Source organism: Ambystoma mexicanum, chromosome 8, assembly GCF_040938575.1.
Source record: "Ambystoma mexicanum isolate Mex_15411 chromosome 8, UKY_AmexF1_1, whole genome shotgun sequence".
Classification (NCBI taxonomy): domain Eukaryota; kingdom Metazoa; phylum Chordata; class Amphibia; order Caudata; family Ambystomatidae; genus Ambystoma; species Ambystoma mexicanum.
The window spans coordinates 986113669-986133106 of NC_090929.1; the positions used below are offsets into that span (position 1 = coordinate 986113669).

A 19438-nucleotide genomic window follows, 5' to 3' on the forward strand; every position below is an offset into this window, starting at 1 on the left:
ACACATGCTAACCGCGTACAAAGTGGTGGGAGTAGGTGCTATTGGCTGTGAATTATGGGACACAGGCAAACTAGGCAGGCTTTTATAGCTGATGTTTTGCACCTTAAAACTATTCTCTTCTAGCATTCCCTGTGGCTATCAGTTGATGATTGTCTCACCAAACATATTTGAGGCATATATTTTTCTTGTGTAACTACAAGAAGATCAAATGGCCGTCATACATCAAAAATCCCCTTGGATCCGTGGGTATGGGCTCCTGTTTCAATAAACCATTACGTTTTGCAACTGTGTCTATCCCAGTACTCAAGACAAAGCTCTTTGTTCTTTGTACTAGTAATAAAGAGGAACGATGTGTCCAAGGATCCATGGTACATAATTATCTTCCACGCTCACCGTCTGACAGGATGGCCCCATATCTTGCTTTTGTTACGAACTCCTGCCACAGGCCATTATTGACCTGTGCCAGATTTAATTGAGCCCTCCACCAGCTTAACTTGTTTTTGTGGCGATGTTGAAACTCTGGCTCATTTGGTGATTTTTTGCCCTCTATATAAAGACTTACGGAAACTGTATGATTTATTAAAGGGTTCTGGTCTCAGGCAGTGGAGACCGGAATTTTACTACTACTGTCATTAAGAGATGTAACAAGCATGTTTAAATTAGCTTGCTTCTTACACCACGCGTGGAAAAGAAGAGCCTTGCATGATGGATTATCTTTATGATGGTGTTATGTGACATCTTTATGATGGTGTTATGTGACAACTAAAAAGTGCTCCTGGCTATTTTTAATGTGCTACTGGTGTTTACAATGTTTTTTAAGAATATGATTTTATGATGTCAGCATATTTTCTTCTAATGTTTTTAGGTGCGTTTTATGCAATATTAATAAACAACGTACTCACTACAACATCTACATCTTTAGCATAACCTGAATTTCTAAAACCCCTGGTTTTACAAAGTACTGACTAATCCTGTATTTGGGACATTCTATGTCCGAGAAGCTCTTAAGGTGCATTGGAGTATAAAACTTTACCTGCCATCTTCACAGGAATGAAGAGTGGTGAGGTGTATTTTGCATGCTAGTCTCATAGTAGTCACATGTGTATGTTGTTTTCTTGGCTTCTTTTCTATGGCACCTGCAGCAACGCCCACGTTTTGCTTTTGTGGCACTTTTTGATGGGCAGAAGTGTGCAACGGAAGACTGGAGCAGGGCATGCTCTCTTTTCTAGTTCACCTAGGCATTTGGTATTTTCCATTCAATTGCTTGAGCTATTAGTACCTTTCCCAGACTAATGAAAAACATGCCCGTTCTCTGAACCTAATTATGCTATGCCATTGTCAATTGTGCAAAATCCAGAATGATGAAGCGGTCAATGGCCGCTGTAAGTGAGGCATGGTATCAAGAATTGACAGACACAAGTGATCACAGTTCAAGCGAGTTTATTAAACTGCATAGGTTGGGTGCAAAACGCCTAATCTACACCTAAATCTAAGATGGGAGCAAACTACGACCGTCAAATCAAAATAAGGCAGTCCTAGTGGCGTCTTGTCAAATAAAAGGGCCTATACTAAGAAAAACCTACTGCCAATCCTTACACTAAATACAAAAGACTGTGGGATAGGGCTCACAAGAAAGAACAGAAGTGTTCATAAATAATAAGTCAGGATGCGGTAATCGTTGTCTCCCTTCCCCACGTTTTGAGGACTGGAAAAAGCGGGACTTTGGAGCACAGCACACGCTCAAGCATTCCCAGCACGAGACAACAGTTCCGTTCTAAATTATCAGGACCGTTGATGGCCAAGTTTCTTTCTCTATAAAAAGTCCCTTTCCGTCGAGGACCTGATATGTTAAAAATAACACAAAAAACCCTGGATCCCCCTCCTCCGGGTTCAGACCCTTCTCAAATGGGTGCTTCTCTCCATCGCTACACTGCACTACAGTTTTCCACACAATCTCCTTTGTGATATTCACAAATCTTAATGTCTTAAACAGTTCACTGTGGACGACCCTCTGCCGGGTTCACTCTTCACAAAACACTGTTCTTTCCACTTTTCTTAAGTTGTGGATTCACTTCCCTTAGCTTTATGATCATCTGCTAGTCAAAGACTTTCGACTGTACAGAGGATTTTACTAGACCCGTGTATGACCGCTTTGACCCTCTTGTCGCCTGTCCCAAGGCCTTCTGGTAACAGTAGTTTCAAAAATTGGGTAATCACCCAGAGTTTCTCGAGCGAGCACCCATTTGGTGCCTGGCTCATCTGCAGCTGGCTTTCCCCTTTCACATTAACAGTTCTTTATGCTCTCCGCAATCAGCGTTTGCTACTTTTGTTCAACACAGTTCAGTTTCTTTATCGGTTCTCCCCTTGACTCACGGGCTGTGATGAACTGCTTGGCTTTCTTCATATCAGGAGTCAAGACCGGTACCACGGTAGCAGGCATCTCCCTCTGTCTTGCTTATCAACGTCAACACGCTCCGTGTACTGTTGACATCTGCTGAAAGACACTTGGGTTATTGTTTGCGGTCTTACGATTCCTTCTGCAGAGGTTTTGCAGGCCTGGGCTAGAAAGGGCAAAGTCGCTTTTCTCCTTGTCAGCCTTTCCGGTCTCGCCGCTTTTCTTCTCCTCTTGAACTGCCGGGTCTGGATAGCTGTGTCGTCGTGCGGTCTGCCTTGTTCATATTGTGCTCTCGTGCTCCACCTTTTATCCCTGTGGGGAATGGAAAGGGCCGTCAGGTGTGTGTAATACTGGTCAAATGCCTGATCCTTGTGTTGGGACATATCAAGGAAACAAACTGCTCTGATGTTTGGCCGTCTTTCGTGGCGTGTGAAGGTGTTTGTGTCAGAAAATAAGTGGTGGGGGGGGTTAGGATGAGTAGAGTGTTCGAATATCCTACAGGGTAGGGGATGGGGAAAAGGTGTTATGAGAAGGGGGATACCACGTCTCACCTGTCAGTGTCCCACTTCCACTCTCCGAAGACTTCCCCGCCCCCCCATCCAGGTGATCCTCCAACACTGGTCCACCTCCAGAAACTGGAACCGATAGCGACTGCTATGTCCTGGACACCTGGATGACAGATCCGCAGGGAGACACCTACAGGTTTCTCACACCACAATGTTCAGAAGATTGAAAAAGGGACAATGATCATGTTGCTTTTTTCTTTTGCAGGGATGCATGAAATGGTCATTATTGCCCATGTTACTCTTTATTGCATTGTAGTGCATTATGATATTTGGGGTTTACTGATCTCAACTAAGCTGTGGTGCATTGTTGCAAAGAGAAAAACCACATTCCCTTTTTTTGGAACTAGGATAGAATGGCTTTAGGTCCCTCAAATCTAAACCAGCATTCCCTGCTTGCATCATCTACAGGTGCATGTCAGCACTGCTCGACAGACAGTGCCCACAGAGGTCAGGTATTCGGAAAGATCTTGGCCACCTCCACACTGGCGAAGGAATTCAACCTATGCCCTCCCACGGCTCCACAAGGAGCTGCACCAAAGCTATTCCTACATTCATGTATCTTTGGGGTTTCCCTAAATAAACCTCATCAAGCAGTGGATAGGGAGTGGCCTAGCAGGTCTGGCTGGACTGCCCCTATTGCACCAATAACTAGTCTGATTTGCATTTGGCCTTTCCCCTCCTTTAATGGCACTGCAGACTGAAAAAACGATGGTCCAATGTCAAAGCTCTTTTTAGAAATCTGGGGAGCTTCATGGTGCTAACCTTTAACAGGAACAGGGCCATCAGGGTTCATGACAGCCTAAGCCACTGAGCCTAGTGACAGATGACAGTTCACAGAGAAAAATGCACTGCATTTTTTATAGGGCTTCGACCTGTTAAGAGAGTAGCTTATTAGCAAGTACCTCATAAATTTAATCGAATCATTTCATAACTCTATTGAAACCAGTACACATTATGGGCGAGTATACATTTTAATATGTCAGTTGAAACAAACAGGAAAATGTATTTCTTTATCATAACTGTATACCAATCTTTTTACATGAACCCACAATCCATGCATCTTGTGTTGCCACTGGTTGATTCTCTAAGGGAAACCTTTAGGCTTCATGCACAGACATGCCACATATGTATCATAAGAGATTTACTTTTGAAGTGAGCCCGTCTGTTAACATGCACAGTGAGGGATTAAGAAGGGTTCACAAAATTGCCACTGATGCCTTGCGGCTCTAAGAAATATATGGCACACAATAAACTTAAAGAAAAGGTAGCCCCTAGAAAACAGACAAACTCTACGCTCTTATAGGAAGCCCTTATAAGAGACTCCCAGAATCCTGACACCACCTCCGTTTTAGTCGCACCACTCTCGAAATGCCACAGACGCATGACTTGCTGTGACTATTATCGTGATTCAATTAATGCTTAAGAACCCTGATAAATTATTCTTCTGGCACCCTGGACAAATCGCTGTGTGGGATGCACTTCACTCCAGATATGGCATGTACTGAGAGCATGGCTAAGATTCTGGCATCATAACATGAGTCAAACACTGGCATGTTAAGTTTAACAGTGAGGCTAGACCAGTAGAATTGATCAACGTCCACATCTATGAAACATTGTTTGCTAGAACTGGCAGTCATTTTACATTCCTCCTGTACTTTACTTCCCTTCACATCCAAGGTCTGCAGTGAGCTATGCTCCATTTAGCGTTGAAACACTTAATCTCTTGAAAGGCTCCTAAAAAATAAGCAAGCCATACAAAAGTAAAGTAACAACCCCAGAGTTCTAGGTTTTGGGGTTCCCTCCATCATGGGTACATGCAGGGATAGACCCAGGAGTTTAGGAAATCAACTCCTTATCCACTGACATTTCTGTGGGATTAACTCCCATGAACACATTCCTTCTCAGCATTCTGCGCTCTACTCCTCAGAGAATACCCTCCTGTCTGAACCAACTGTCAGAATGCTGCTTCGTAGCAGGTCATATTACCTTTCAGTCATCCCACAAATCTCTTGATGTCACAGGGTGCAGCTCTGCCCTCTACTCGGAAAAATGGTGCATTCCAGTTCTCTGAGTTGTCCAATGAAACTGTCCCCTGGGAGTGATGTCCCTGTATTACAGGGAAAAAAGCAGATTTTACCTACCTGCATGCCAGGCTGCAATCTCAAAGTGAATAAACACACCATTGACAGGCAAACATAAAAAAGTGTTCTTGGCCCCAATATAAACAGGGTGCTAGAAGACTGAAATGGTATTAGAGAAGGCAGTGGCAAAAACAAATGGAAATGTAATAATGATTTATTTAAATAGCACTTACACCTAAGCGCTGTACATAGACCGTATTTACATACATTAATGTATCTGACATCTTCCCAGTTTCCCCACCAGTGGAAGACCAGAGTAGTTTCTTCAGAGAAAACATAACTGGAAAAAAAAAAAACACTAAATGTAAAAAGGATGGATTTAAGAAACGTGTACCAGAACTAGTAAAATATAGAAGCTTTGAGTAATGAAACTTTTGACACGTTGGTGTTGTTCTGGAAGGAAAAAGGGGCAAGTGATGAGGATGTAAATGAGGGAGAGGCAGAGGCAGGTGCAATTACTGAGGTGTTGAATGCAGACCGAAAGTACCAGTCTTGTGTGTGCAGGTATGTTTCCCTTTTGTTCATAATGATGCTGCTGCTTGGGGTTAGCATGTATCCAAGTGTTGGAGATCAGGTTGACTTGGTAATAAGCGAGGGTCTATCGGGAGTGTAGGAGGCCCAAATAGGTGTGGAATATGTGAGGTGGGAAGTTAGAGCTTGTGCTTTTGAAGTGCTTGACAAGCTCTTCATGGACTATCTGGAGCTGAGGGGACTAATTATTCAGTTGCAGTGTGTCTGCTGAGCCGTACATATACTTTTTTGGTATAATTTTGTTTAATCGACAGTCATTTTTACGACTGCCTTTTAAACGAGTATACAATTACGAAAAAGGTAATCGATTTTTTTTGGGGGGGGGGGTGGGAAAGGGCAGATAAGGTGTTGGGGGGTCAGGAATAGTTAAAAATAGGTGGGGGAGAGGGAAAATAATTAGATGTCATTTTTCGTAATTTTTTACTCATTTAAAAAGGCACTCGTGAAAATGACACGCAATGAAAGAAAAACGTTGAGTAGGTAGGGGCAGAGGGGTTTTCCTTGGATTGCGGATATTCAACCAGCTAAGAGTTCCAGTGGGTGATAACAAACTGATAGTTTCCGCCGTAAGGGGAAAAGTAATTACACAGTTATGCTAGAACAAAAAGGTATTTGGCATTCTGTGTTAGTTTTGGAGGGTACCTGCGTGATGCCTATCTGAGTGGTTATTTTAGCCTGGTAAACTGCCAGGTTTGGTCAGAGTCCCCTTCTATTAATACCGGACTGAATACAAGAGTCTGAAGTGCCACCACTAAAAATTGCCAACAGCTGTGGTATCAAAATAGAGTGTGTGAGCACTGCATCAATGATGCAATATTTGTTAGATAGTTGGAGGTCCCTACCCATGTCACAAATGCATGGGTACCGTGATGTGGATGATTGATCGATTGCACAAAATCTGGCATGCCCAGGCTGTAGGCTGCCATGATGCCGCACTGTGTGTCTGCTGCTCACAAATATGCAGTGCCAACACGAATAGTGCATGCAATGTACGCCGCTTATGCACATTACTCATTAGTTAATGATGGGGTCATACTCTCACCTATGTCCCTGGAGACCCAGTATTTTCGCCAGCGTACTCGAAGAAGCGAGTGCCGTGTCTGATCAAAGTCAAAGGCAAGACATCTGCCTTTTTGGAGGTGGCGTCATTAAAATAAAGAGCTTTCAATGCTTTATCAACTATATTAACAAACGTATCCAAGCAACCATATATACCCTGACACACACTCTTCTGTTAATTTTTTGGCAGAGCCCAACAGGATTCTATATTCATTGTTTCAACCAATTTCTCTTTTGTTCTGATGAAGGCCACCTAATTCCAAGCACAGCAATCCAGCTAACATTGGCCGAAACACTCCATGTGTCGACATTCAAAACGTTGAGTAGGTAGGGGCAGAGGGGTTTTCCTTGGATTGCTGATATTCAACCAGCTAAGAGTTCCAGTGGGTGATAACGAACTGATAGTTTCAGCCGTAAGGGGCAAAGTAATTACACAGTTATGCTAGAACAAAGGTATTTGGCATTCTGTGTTAGTTTTGGAGGGTACCTGCGTGATGCCTATCTGAGTGGTTATTTTAGCATGGTAAGATGCCAGGTTTTTCCTAAAGGTAATTTGGTATTGCAAAGTCCGGAGTCTACTGGGTACAGGTTTCTAGAAGCTAGGGTTGGGGTAATTAATAAAGGTCCCACGGTAAACAGACGTTTGAATTGCGTGCAGCATATTGGGGACTGGGGTGATGGTAATGTTGCAAATTGCAATACAGTCTATAGGGCTCCTGGTAATTCCCTGACCATCTAGGTAAAACAAATAGTATAAACATAGCTGATCAGGGCGACCAAACGACAAAACCCCACCTGTATATTTTATTGGTCATAAAACACCTGGTTGCCCTCTGGCCTAGCGCGCTATACAAATAAACAAAATACAAATACATCACTCTGCTAGTGTTTTGTAAATAAATGTTCGTTTTTTTTAGATAAGTGGTTAGTTGCATCAATGAAATGACTAATCAATTTTGAACAGGACAAAATGGTGTAGAAACCGTACAAGTGATACATAAAATCAACGTACATTGTTAATACATTTTGTACAGGACAAACATAAAATAAAAAGGTCCCCGTCAGTGTTGTGGGATCGTATAGTCTGGTTCAGAGAAAACAAGTTGATTTAAAGAACCAAGAATAGCGCCAGTGTTAGCATTAAACACTGGAAAGATGGATGACGACAAGGAATGTTTTGGCCACTGGTAACTGGATTAGCGTGCTTGGAATTAGGTGGCCTTCATCAGGACAAAAGAGAGTGGTGGTGGAAAATTGAGTGTAGAATCCCGTCGGGCTCTGCCAAAAAATTTAACAGAGGAGAGTGTGCCAGGGTATATATGCCCGCTTGGATAAAAGTGTTAGTACCATTGATAAAGCGTTGAATGCTCTTTATTTTAATGACGCCACTTCCAAAAAGGAGGATGTCTTAACGTGTATAGCTTGTTCGACAAAGTATCTTATTGGAATTCACGCTGGAGTTAGTGGTGGGTTCTGATCAATGCGTAACCGTAATTGAATTCGGTACTTTATCTCATCGTTGGGAGGATTACTGAAAAGCAAGAGAAAAACGTAATGATTTCTGGAGGTGGTTCCAATCAATACGTGTGGTCTCCGTTCTTGTTCAATGAGAACCAGGACTAAACACAGAATTAATAATTGGTGTCCCAAGTGATTTAATCATTGTGCAACATGTGTTGGGATAGTCAGAGAAAGCCTAATGGTTGAGAAGATGTGATGGTGATCTATCTTGACAAATACTGGATCAAGGACGACGGAAAGGGATCAGTAGTTCTATCTAGTGTGAGTACCTGTTAGGCTCATGGGTATCTCTAACTCGGCGGGTACCCTGGTGAGTCACTATTCGCTGTGTGGGCCGTGCTTCCTTATGGAGGTGGTATAAGTAAAGATGGTTAGTCATGAGCTCCCAGATTATCTAGCAATGGTGAGAGTCCCATTGTTGTAGGGACGGACTGAATAAACAAGTGTCCGGAGTGCCCCTGCCGAATGTTGCTGACAGTCGTAGTGCCGTGTTAGGGCTTTAAGAAAGTGTTCAGCCATGGTCAGAGTTCCCTTCTATTAATACCGGAATGAATACAAGAGTCTGAAGTGCCACCACTAAAAACTGCCAACAGCAGTGGTATCAAAATGTGCTGTAGTTAATTAAAAGTGTGTGAGGACTGCATCAATGATGCAATATTTGTTAGATAGTTGGAGGTCCCTGCCCATGTCACAAATGCATGGGTACCGTGATGTGGATGCTTGATCGATTGCACAAAATCTGGCATGCCCACGCTGTAGTTTGACATGACACCGCACTGTGTGTCTGCTGCTCGCAAATATGCAGTGCCGACACAAATAGTGCATGCAATGTACGCCGCTTATGCACATCACTCATTAGTTAATGATGGGATCATAGTCTCACCTATGTCCCTGGAGATCCAGTAACTTTGCCGGCGTACTCGAACAAGCGAGTCCCGTGTCTGATCAAAGTCGAAGGCAAGACGGTAAGACATCTGCCTTTTTGGCGGTGGCGTCACAAAAAAAAAGCGCTTTCAATGCTTTATCAATGATATTAAGAAAAGTATCCAAGCAATCATATATACCCTGACATATAAATACTCTGTTAATTTTTTGGCAGAGCCCGACAGGATTCTATATTCATTGTTCCAACCAATTTCTCTTTTGTCCTGATGAAGGCCACCTAATTCCAAGCACAGTAATCCAGCTACCAGTGGCCAAAACACTCCTCGTGTCGACATTCATATTTCGAGTGTTTAATGCCAACACTGGCACTATTCTTGGTGGTTTAAATCAACTTGTTTTCTCTGAAACAGACTATACGATGCAATGATTGGAGATCTGAGAAGGTGACTCGCGCTCAGACTACTAATAATTGTAGAACTATGTAATGCTATGAATAAGTATAACGATGACGAATCAGTCCATGATAAAAAAATGATTGTATTTCCTGTAGTGTACACCCGACACGTGTTTCGACCACCTGGTCGTTCTCAAGGCCAACTATAGAGGCAAGAATGAAGCAAAAGGAGTGGCCATGGGTGCTAAATTTGCCCCATCTGTGGCAAATTTGTTCATGTCACAGTTTGAAGAGACATTTACAACTAGGAAGCATTTAGTCATAATCGGATTGCTTGGAGATGATTCATTGATGATATTACGATTGTTTGGAAGGGATCACAAGACTCATTTAATAATTTTGTATTACATACTTATAACAATTTTGGTATCAACTTTACAGGACATGCTAGTGCACTATGTATTGACTTTTTGGACTTACATATTTTCATTGAAGAAGACTCAGTGCAGACTAGAACTTATCGAAAGCCTACAGAAGTGAATTCTGTGCTCTTTGCTCAAAGTAGTCACCAACGGACTACGATAAACAATATTCTGGGGGGAAAGTTTTACAGGACAAGGAGGAATTGTAGTTGTGATATTGACTACGCTAAAGAAGAACAAGTTACTCTTACCTGGTAACGTTCTTTTGATGGGATGGTCCGACGACGTATTCCATATCTATGACAGTAATCACCACAGCTGTGCTGCTTCGAAAAATCTTCGGCGTCTGCGTCCTGCGTCGATGACATCGATACGCCACCCTCGAGGACCTCCTCCGACGGCCGACGTCACTGGATGTTATAAGTAGGACGCACGACGCCCATAGCCTCAGTTGTAGTTTTTTTCCCCAGAAAGTGTGCCACCAGTCTTCTGCCAGTCTGACACGCAAAGCCTTGCGGAAACGTAAGCTGCAATCGCATAAGAAATTCTGTAGCGGGGACGGTAGGGAGGGAGCGATATGGAATACGTCATCGGACCATCCCATCGAAAGAACGTTACCAGGTAAGAGAGTAACTTCTTCAAGGGGATTTGGTCCTCCAACGTATTCCATATCTATGACAGGCTCCCAAAGCAGTACCAATGCAAGGAGGTGGGAAAAGAATTTAGAAAACAGAAATTTAGCATGCCCAATCAAATTGCGGAGTAAAGGACCGCCTTGCCAAAGGCCAGATCCTGCCCCCGGATGGAATCGAGGGAATAGTGACGTACAAAAGTATGTACCGAAGCCCAGGTGGATGCATCACAGATGTTGCGAATAGGAACACCCCTCTGCAGGGGAGTAGAGGCAGCCATACCCCTGGTAGAATGGGCCCGTAAGCAGACCGGTGGGTCCTTACCCGCCAAGCGGTAACACTCAGAGTTAAAAAATAATCCAGCGAGACAGTCTGTTTCATCACATCCTGTCCCAAACGCTTACCAGCGTAACCAATAAAGAGCTGATCGTCACTCTAACCCGGGACATGCGTGAAATATAAAAGCTTAACGCTCTCCTAGGATCAAGCCTATGCAGCCTCTCCTCTTCCTTACCAGTATGTGGAGGAGGATAAAACGCAGGAAGAACAACCTTCTGGCCTAAATGAAATTCCGACACCACCTTCGTAAGTAAGGAAGGACGAACACTAGGGACAACCCTGTCCTTATGTAATACAGTGAAGGGTGGCTTAACTGAAAGTGCCTGTAACTCACTCACTCTGCGAGCAGAAGTGACCGTAACTAAAAATAGCGTTTTCAGAGTTAAAAGTCTCAAAGGGCATGAATACAAAAGCTCAAACGGAGCACCCATCAGAAACTTGATAACAAGGTTCAAATCCCAACCGGGCACCTGGAAAGGTGACGGAGGGAACACATTAGTGAGCTCTTTCAGAAACTGAGAAATTAAAGGAATTTTAAAATAGGAACACTCTTCAGACGAGCGCTTAAATATGGACAGCGCCGCCGGGTAACCTTTAATGGTCCCCACTTGAAGGCTCCTGTGGGCCAAAGAAAGCAAAAAAGACAGAACCATGGGAATTTCACATGCAAAAGTATCCACATTCTTAACCCTGCACCAGTCGCAGAACTTCCTCCAACGGCAACGGTACAGGGACTTTGTTGTGGGCCTTCTGGCCGAAAGCAACACCTCCATCTCGTCTTCAGGGAGGTCCCAATCCTTATACCTCAACCTTTCAGAAACCAAGTGTGAAGGCTGAGGGACCTGACCTCTGGATGGAGAACCTGACCCCCCTCTTGTGAAAGCAGATCGTTTCGGTAGGGTAGACGACATGGAGGGCAGATGGACAAGTCGAGAAGGTCCGGGTACCACGTCGTCCGGTCCCACGCCGGAGCAATGAGGATCATCCGGGAACCGAACCTCCGTAACCTCCGCAGTACTTGCGGGATGAAGGGGACTGGAGGAAACGCGTACTACAGCAGTGGGAAGGACCACTCCACCACGAACGCGTCTCCTAAGGCTCCGTTTGGAGGAAATTCCCGCATGCAGAACCTCTCACACTTCCCGTTGACACTGGAGGCGAAGAGATCCACTTGAGGTGTCCCACAAAGGGCGAAGATCTCCAGGAGAATCTCCTGAGCCAACTCCCACTCGTGAGAGATCGCGCTCTGCCTGCTCAGAGCGTCCGCCGTTCCGTTTTCGTCTCCTGCCAGGTGAACTGCCGAGATCAAAAGTTCCTGCTGGATTGGCCAAAACCAGAGCTGCATCGCCTCCCTGCACAGAGGAAGCTACCCTGCCCCCCCTTTTTGTTGAGGTAGTGCATGGCCACCATGTTGTCCGTCAGGATCAGGACATTCTTTCCTCGCACATTCGGCAGAAAAGCCTTCAGGGCTAGTCTAACAGCCCTCAGCTCCAACAGATTGATATGGAGTTTGGAGTCTGACGGAGACCAACGAACGCTGACTGTCAACTCGTTGGCATGAGCTCCCCATCCCATGAGGGATGCGTCCGACACGATCGTCACCTCCGGCCAGAGCTGCCAAAATGGAGCCCCCCCTCATCAGATTGCCTTTGTCAGCCCACCACAGAAGGTCCCAGGCGACCGAAGACGGCACCTGAACAGGGTCCGACATCCTGCCGGAGGACTGAGACCACTGGAGCTTGAGTGCCCACTGCAAAGATCTCATCCACAACCTGGCCTCTGGCACCAAAAGAATGCAGGATGTCATGAGGCCGAGCAGTCTCAAGAACTCGAACGCTGGGAGAGTCTGGGCAAGTTGAAACTTGTGCACCATCTGCTGAATGTGATGAGCCCTCACCTGGGGAGGAAAACACTGCCCCAGGGACGTGTCGAGCACTACTCCGATGTACTGGAGCCTCGGAGTTGGTGTCAAATGGGACTTCTTTAAATTGAGGGAGAAGCCCAGATTGTGGAGGGAGTGGCAGGTGACTGACAGATGATCCAGGACTTGCTCGGGAGAGCGCACCCTGATCAACCAATCGTCCAGGTAGGGGTAGACTTGAAACCCCCCCTTTACTGAGGTGCGCTGCCGCCACAACCATGAGCTTGGCGAAGACTCTCGGGGCGGAGGTCAATCAGAACGGCAGGACCCGAAACTGAAAGTGCGAGTCGCCAACCGCAAACCTCAGGTACTTCGGATGGATCGGCACATGAAAATAAGCGTCCTTGAGGTCAAGAGACACCAACCAGTCCTGAAGTTGAAGGGCCTGGAGGACTTGAGAGAGAGTAACCATCTTGAAATTGTCTTTCCTGAGGAGTTTGTTCAAACCGCGCAAGTCCATGATGGGTCTCAATCTCCCGTTTTTCTTGGAAATCAAAACAATAAGGAGAATACCATCCCTGGTTCCTCTCCGCTACAGGCACCAGTTCTATGGCGCCTTTCTCCAGCAGGGATTGAATATCCTGCGCAAGGAGCGGATCCGGACTCTCCAAAGAGAGATTCCCCAGTGGATTGTCTTGAGGCCTCTGCCGGAAAGGAAGACAGTAGCAGTGGGTTATGATCTCCAGAACCCACTCTGCAAGATGCTGTGCCAGCCTTCTCCCAACCTGCGAACCATGGGACATGGCCTCATGACTGAGCTGAAGCGGCTGCGGAGTTGCCGGAGGGCAAAGAGGCAACAGTCCGAGCGGCCTTGGCACCTCAAGTACCTTGTTTTCCACCTCTGGCACTCCTACGGTGGTCCCTTTGACTGGCAGATCCTCTTGCTTTACCAAAGGATGAGTAATAACGAAAGGAACCTCCCCTCCATTGCTGTCCCCTAGGAGGAAAAGGCAAAGGTTGTCGAACTGCAGCGCCCAACGACTTTGCTGCAGCTTTGGAGGTCTGCAACCTCTCAAGGCTCTCGTCAGCCTTGCTGCCAAAAAGATGTTCCCCGTCAAAGGGCATGTTGAGGAGCCAGGCCTGCACATCAGGAGCAAACCCCGACTTCCGCAACCACGCAAACCTGCGTATCACGGTGCTCGCCGCCATGGACCGGCTGACGCAATCTGCCATGTCCAAACCCGACTGAACGGCCTCACACATAGCAACCTTGCCATCCTGAACCATGGCAAGGAAACCATGCCGTTCATCCCCTTCAGGAATATGTTCAGCCGCCAAAGAAACACAGTTCCACAGAGTGTGCGTGAAACGAGACAAGGCACAAATGGAGTTGGCCGCCTGAAGCACCATACCCCCTGCAGAAAACACTTTCTTCGGCCAGCCGTCAAAACGCTTGTCATCCCTATCAGAAGGGATGGTAGGGTACGGCGCCTGCTTTGCCGGGGAAGTAGCTGCCTGCACCACCAAACTCTCCAGAGTAGGGTGCTTGGACAAGTAACAGGGGTCATTACTGGCTGGGCGGTATTTTCACGGCAAAGATTTGCTCACTGCCAGGAGACTCTCCGGAGCAGTCCAAGCCGCTGCCACCCTTCTTTGCAGAGCCATATGGAATGGCAGTACCGGGTCAGTTGGCGGACCAATGTCGAGGATATCCGTAAGGTCATCCTGAACAAACTCCCCTGGGGGAGCAGACCATCCTAAGTACTCGGTGACCCGTGACTTAAGTCGCCAGTACGAAGAATCGGCATGAGTGCCAGGCTCAGGCCTACAAAACTCCACCTCCGGAGAGGTGTCCAGCCGGCTAGCATCATGTAGGGACTGCCTCAGGTCCTCAAACTGGCTATGGCCTGAGAGAATCTCGTCAGGCACCGTGTCAGGCACCATGCCATCATCAGAGCCCTCATCCACCTCTGAAATGAATTCCAGATGGCGGTAAGAAGGCACAGAACTGGAACCAAAGCCATGCTTGACCTTGGCCAGAGCCTTCCGAGGTGGTTCCCCCGAGCCACGGGGTACCCCCGTCGACAAAGCCCCGAAAGGCATCGAGTGAATCGGCACAGACGTCGAGAAAATTGGCATCGACGACAGACTTGGCGCCGACAGCATCAACGGCGTCGACACAGGCCTCGAGGGAGGAGTCCCGAGCGTGTCCCTTGACATCCTGGGCGCCGACGGCGTCAAAGACTTCCTCGGAGGCAGAACCTCGAGAGAGTCTGTCGATGACCTCGGCGCCACAGGCGTCGATGTCGTCCACGAAGACTTCACAGGCTCACTCGGTCTCGAGCGCGTCGAGGACCGGGACCGGGCATGCCGAGAACGATTCCCCTTGTCCGAGCGGGACCTTTCCCGCAAATCGTGTCGACCACCCGAGCCCGAAGGCCTGCGAGCTGCGTCTCTCGGCTGATCACGACCGACCCCACTCTGAGGCGCTGACGGACCAGTGCCCTGCGATTCGAGAATCGCCAACATTTTCTTCCCGAAGGAAGCCCATTCCTCTGGAGTCGCATGCTTGGTGGGGCAAGCGACCCGCCGATGGGCGTAGTCCTCAGATGAGGACGGGGAAGGCGACCGATGACGGCGCTTCCGGGAGCGCCTCGAAGAGGCAGAGGAGTGGTGAGACCGACTCCGGGACCGAGACCCACTGGACTTCTGACGACGACGTGGAGGGTCGCCCCTCGAGTCGTCTGTCGAAAGACTCGCAGACCTCGACTTCCGGGGCTTGGACACCTTACCTACCGATAACTTCTTCTTGCGCTCCCGCAAGGCTTTCGACATGAACGACTGGCAGTCGACACAGTCATCCGTGTCATGGGCCTCCCAGAGGCACCAGAGGCAGGCGTCATGCAAGTCTGTGACCGACATCTTGGACCCACAGTCCCCGCACTTCTTAAAGCCGGGATACCGTGTGGAAGACAAGGTAGACATCTTCACGAAGAATAACTTCACAAACAAACAGGTTCGAAGAACCGAGATGAACAACAGAAACTTCAAAGAGTCGAGGCGTACCGAGATTCACGAAGCGAACACGTTCGCGGAAGAAACAGAACGGAGGCTACGGGCGTCCTACTTATAACATCCAGTGACGTCGGCCGTCGGAGGAGGTCCTCGGGAGCGGCGTATCGACATCATCGAGGAAGGATGCAGACGCCAAAGATTTTCCAAAGCAGCACAGCTGTGGTGATTACTGTCATAGATATGGAATACGTCAGAGGACCCAATCCCCTCGAATGCAATATACTTACACAACGGTTTTTGAATAGAGGGTATCAGCCGAACATCATTAAGAATGCCTTGAACAAATATGCCAAGATGAAATAATTGGAACTACTAGTTGATAAAAGCAAGCGAAGTGCTCAACAACAACACATTGCTATCATCACAGTTTTCAGAGGATTCCTCCACTCTATACCAACTGGCTTTGAAAAATTGGCACATTCTCAGACTAGATAAGGATCTGTTAACCTTCTTGTTGGACAAACCTAAATTCACATTTACCAAAGCGCATACGATCAAACAAAAACTGAGCCCTTCTTTTCTTTGCAACACGGAACAGAGCACTAAAAAGAACTGGCTCAGTCTAACTAATGGTTTTTTCAAAAGGTGGCAATTTTAATTTTTGCAAATATGCACATGAAAATTGTTAAGTTTTAACGGATGGATATGGCACAACTATCAGGATTAATGATTTCATGAATTGTAAAACATGCTATGTTGTATATGCGGCAAATTGTAGGTTGGCAGCACCATCAGACAGCTGAGAGTGCAGATTAGAGAGCACCTTGCGAGTCTGAAAAGTGCTGACCCAAAATCACCACTAGCCATACATTGGCAAGATCATCAGTGGGGTAGCAAAGGAGACCTACGATTTATTAGGTTGATGAAAGCTAAGAGGGGGAAAATAGGTGGGAACATTAGGCTCAAATTGAGAAAATTGGAAACTAAATTCATTTGTTTTCTCAGTTGTACCACCAATGGGCTCAATAGTGATTCAGGGATTGACCCCATGCAAGTTTCTCACCTACAACAGGTTATATAGATCAATTCAGATACTTACCGGGATACTTCAATAAAGTTTACACACCAGTTTTGGACGTTTTTTGTCTAATAGGACTGCACAAGTGGAACCAGACCTCAGATATGATATGATAGGTAATTTCTAACAGGCTTAATACCCTGAGGATTCTAAGCCGGACCCGGGTATCGAACCAGTGTTGCTCCATGTCGTCTTGCTTCCAAGGCAAGCACGTTGCCGCTGAGCTATCCCCCCGAGACAGATGAGACAGTTTCTGAATTTTGGGACAGCTAAACCGTATTAAATTCTACTGCTTGAGACCATTTCCACTTATTCACGATTGCTCAGTCTTGCAATGTGAACAAGATTCTTGCCTCGAGAACGACCAGGTGGTCGAAACATGTGTCGGCTGTACACTACAGGAAATAAAATCTCTTTTTATCATGGACTGATCTGTCATAGTTATACTTCCAGCATTACTTAGTTCTACAATTATTAATAGTGTGAGCGCGAGTCAACTTCCCAGATCTCCAATTTATTGTTTACCTTTTCCAAACCTTAGTGGGTGGTTTGTGGGAGCAGTGCGTTCGCTGCCGACCAACAATTTTGCTTGTGTTTTTCTTTTTTTTTAAATTCTTTTTTTAAAAAACTTTTATTTATTTAGCTTGGCAGCACAAGAACAGGTGAGCAACATACAAGGCAGGTACAAATCAAATGCAGTGCAGGTAATACAGGCACAAAGAGTCAATTAACAACTCGATTATAAACAAGGGGGATACGTACAGAGTGGGTGCGGGGTTGAAGAAACAGTAGTTTAGGAGGGGGAACAGGGATGATGGGGCGAGGGAACTGGAGATGCAGTGTCTGAAGCAGTATCCGTGGAGGACATATAGGACCGAAACTTAGACCAAACGTCTCTGGGTTTTGAATGAGTTGGCTGCAACCCAGCCCAGGATTCTTCCATATCTGAAGCCCATGTGACCACTATGAGCCACTGCGCATGGGTAGGTGGTGTAGGCCGGAGCCAGCAGAGTAAAATGGAGCATACTGCAAGTAGCATGCAGAGGCCAGCCAGTTTTTTGGGGGGCTGGCGGAGTTTGGGAAAGTCATGGAAAAGACACCTCATTGGAGATGGAGTGATAGGGTGTTCAAGAATAGTTGACATGGTAGAGCATACCAAACTCCAGAACTGGGCGGGGCAGGACCAGATCATGTGAATATAGTCTGCGTTATCATAGCCACACCTGGGACATCAAGGGGAGAGGTCATTGGACATATGGTGAAGTCTGTTCGGGGTGTAGTGATATTTGTGGAGCACCTTAAACTGAATCAGTTGGAAGCGGGAATTGAAGGGTACCCCGTGAACGCATGCACACACATGGGCCCATCGTTCGGTCATCTCCATCCCAAGGCTGTCCTCCCATGCGCGTCTCAATTTAGTGAATGCAGGGGTAGATCTGGCTTGGACCAGGGTAGAGAGTCTGGATACTTTACCCTCATGGGCGTGGGGGAAGCTAGCTCCGCGACTGCAGGATAATCTGGTGGTATTGCCGGGAAAGTGGGGTATTTGCGTTTAAGGATTTTCCGGAGTGATGAGTACTGGAGCCATACGGTTTCCGTCTCAGGGACAATGGGAGGTCTGGCCATTCTATAAAGTTGCCCTGTACAAAGATGTCCCGGATCAGCTCAGATCCTGCCTCAGCCCATCGGCGCACATTGAGCGGTGGTACATGCGGGACCTCCGGGAGGAAGTTCCAAAGTGAGAGGTTACCATGAAAGGGGTGGGCAGTGCCTAGTAATTTCCATGGCTTAGATAGGGCCAGGGACGTGCAAGCTACCGGGTCAAGTGAGTCTAGGACTGTCGGCATGGGTTTGATAACTAGGGAGCGAATATCACGGTCGCTGACCGTCAACCTTTCGAGCCGGACATGGGGAGGGGAGGTCTGATGTGTTGAACCAATGAGAAGTGAATTAGACTTGCGCTACCAGCCAGTATCTGAAGAAATCAGGAGCACCGAAGCCACCACCCTCCATTGGGGTGGCCAGGGTCCTGAGTTTGAGCCAAATCGCGCTCGAGTGCCACAAAAAAGTGTTAATCGTATGAGTTAACGCTTGGAAGAACCCTTCACCTGGCCACTGGGGGATGTTGGTGAATCTATACAGGAGCTGGGGTAATACTACCCCCTTTAGTATCCCTATCCTGCCCACAAGGGAAATCGGGAGTCTACTCCAGCCTAGTGTCTTTGCTGCAAGGTTCCTAAGGTACTTTTGATAATTTTCTTCAAAAACCAATTCAAACTGGCGAGCCACTTCTATACCGGGTTGGTAAACTTTGACTGGGCCCATGCGAATCCCAGGGTGTTGGGGGAGGTTGAAGGGGGGGGGGGGTTTACAGTCAGTCAGCGGGAAGAGGGTGGACTTAGAGCAGTTCACTTTGAGTCCGGAGATGCACCCAAAATGGACATCTTCCAGTATCGGAGCTAAATTGGTGGCAGGGGAGCGGTTGAAGAGAAGGGCATCATCAGCATATAGGGACACAATATATTCGACTGGCCAGAAGTTCGCAAGCCTGTGTGTGCATGGGATTGGCGCAACATGTCCGCAAATGGTTCCATCGCTA

At 46.8% G+C, this 19438-nt stretch overlaps 1 protein-coding gene across 3 annotated transcripts in view; it reads right to left on the minus strand.

Annotated features, from left to right (window-relative positions):
• PRDM2 (PR/SET domain 2) overlaps positions 1 to 19438 on the minus strand; it is a 773815-nt gene that overhangs the window by 50292 nt on the left and 704085 nt on the right. For 2 of the 3 annotated variants that reach the window (XR_011268651.1, XR_011268650.1), the window contains one exon: positions 4948 to 5068. The exons of the other annotated variant lie outside the window; for it this stretch is intronic. The gene's annotated coding sequence lies outside the window, so the exon portion shown is untranslated. The remainder of the gene's footprint in view (positions 1 to 4947; positions 5069 to 19438) is intronic. 3 annotated transcript variants of the gene reach the window in all.